The sequence below is a fragment of the Ictalurus furcatus genome, chromosome 1 (genome assembly GCF_023375685.1).
Source record: "Ictalurus furcatus strain D&B chromosome 1, Billie_1.0, whole genome shotgun sequence".
Classification (NCBI taxonomy): domain Eukaryota; kingdom Metazoa; phylum Chordata; class Actinopteri; order Siluriformes; family Ictaluridae; genus Ictalurus; species Ictalurus furcatus.
Window position 1 is genome coordinate 1,709,237 of NC_071255.1, and position 2,292 is coordinate 1,711,528.

Sequence of the window (2,292 nt, forward strand, 5' to 3'; positions counted from 1 at the left end):
TCCCAAACGCTAGAAATCGGATTATTAATGAATCATCAATCAACCTTTCTGTCTGTCAGTGGTCTGATTTTGAACAAAACAGTCCGACTGCTAGAACTCATGCCTCGGTAGGGATTTTATGAGAATGTCAGCCATTTTGGTTCTGTCCCAATTTCTAGAGTTGATGAATATTCAGTGTTCATACTTGAGTGCAAGAATTCATGTCTGACTCGTAAAAAAGTGATATCTAGCAGCCTAAAGCTTCTATGTAGAACCTGAAAAACAGTAGGAACCTAAGAAGCCTTAATGAACCCTGGGAACTTTGCTCATTTTACAAAAAGTCCTGAACCCTTGCACATGTAGATAATGTCCTTAGTAGAATGTCAGCCATTTTGGCTCTGTCTCGAATGTTATATACTGTATGTGTCTAGTTATTTATTTTTTTATAGAAGGTTTCTTTGGATGCTTAATGGTTCTAGTTTGTTTGTTTTTTTAGTTCTGCTGAGAATGAGTTCTACTTGGAAAGAGGATCTCTGTTTTGTAGGATTGTACACAGAAGAACAAACCAAACAACTCTTTACACGGACAATATACTGCACGTCAGGTTCCCTCAGAAGAACAAACCGAAGAACCGGGAACAATTTAGAATGTTGACTATTTTAGGAAACGTCTCAGAAAGAACGGTTCAATCTAGCAGCCTGAAGGATTTTCCCCTGTAGGAGAACCACTTAAAGGTTGAAGAACCCTACAACCGTGTGTGTTCCTTTTCCAAGTAGAACCCTTGGAAGCGAAAAGGAAGCGGAAATGCGAAAAGAACCCCTGAGGAACCCTTTTATCTACGTGTGTATTTAGTACATTTAACGTCTAGATATTTCAGGAAGTTCCTTTGAATGATTTAAGGTTCTATCGTTCGAATGAGTTCCACGTGGAACTTTTCTGAAAGGAGATATCTTTGTTGTGGGTTTCTACATAGGATCTTAAAGGGCTCTTAAAGAAGGACAAACCCAAGAACCCTTCTGACTGGAACGTCGGTTGCTACAAGGCTCTGTCATGACTAGGTAATGTCCGTCCCATCCGTTTTTGGTTTGTTCCTCTGGGAGAACCTTAAAGGGTCTCTGTAGAATCCTATAACAGAGTGTTTCCCCACAGAGATAACAGAACCCCATAACGAAGCTCAGAACACGTAATGAACCCTCAAACCTCGGTGTAGGAAACGTCCCAAATACTAAATTCATGAGTGCTCGTTGTTCCTACACGCAAATTGATCTCCTTTAAAGAAAAAAATGATCCCAATCAGTAGAACACGGACTATATTTAGCTCCATACGGCTTGTCGGAGAACCCCTTAAAGGTTGTAAAGTGTTCCAAGTAAAACCTCTTTAGGAAGCTCAAAACCCTTAACTATCCAAAGAACCCTTGAGGAACCATTATAAATCTCTGTCATGACTAGCTTGTTTTCAGCTCCGTTTTTTTTTTTAGGCTAAATCTAGAACCCTAAAGCGTAAACAACGTCCTTTGTTTCTAACTGTTCCAACAGAGTGGTTCTTCCGTTTAGTTTTCTCCCCCCAGAGTGAGTTCCAAAGAAAAATAATACCCTTAACCTATCCAAAGAACCCTCGAGGAACCCTTTCATCCAAGCATGTAGATAGTGTTCTTAGTGGCTCGTCAGCCATTTTGGATCTGTCTCAAATGTTTGAGAATGTTTGAGGAGGTTTCTTTCTTTCTTTCTTTCTTTCATATGCCTAATGGTTCTAGCTTTCTCAGGCGTTCTACATGGAACTTTTTGAAGAACGGATCTCTCTTTTTTTTGAAGGTTTCTACCAAGAAAATAGATGGACAAACACTGCAGAAGGTTCTCTCCAAAGAGCAAGCCAAACAACAATATACTCTACACGCTTAAGAACCCTTCTAACTAGACCGTTGGCCTTTTTTTTTTTGGTCCCATCCCCTAACAAAAACAAAGGTTCAAGAGTGTACGGAGCTTCTGCAGCTGCTTAACTAAGCTCTATGTGTGTGTGTGTGTGTGTGTGATCAATAATGCATGGAGAGCGGAGTGTAACACACCAAAGCTCTTAAACGCCGCAGAGGAGAACCCAGGACCGGACGCAGAGCCATCAGGAGCGATGAGGAAGTGTAAGTGATGCTCAGTACACAACTATCAGGTTCTCTATACATCACACTCTGCCAGCAGAACCCACAACAGCCATCTTAGTACCACAGAATCGATGGTTTTGGGGTTCTTTATACCAAAAACGCTGTTGAATCTTCGGATTCCGATTGGTCAGAAGGTGTTTATATTAACGCGCTCGTTCTG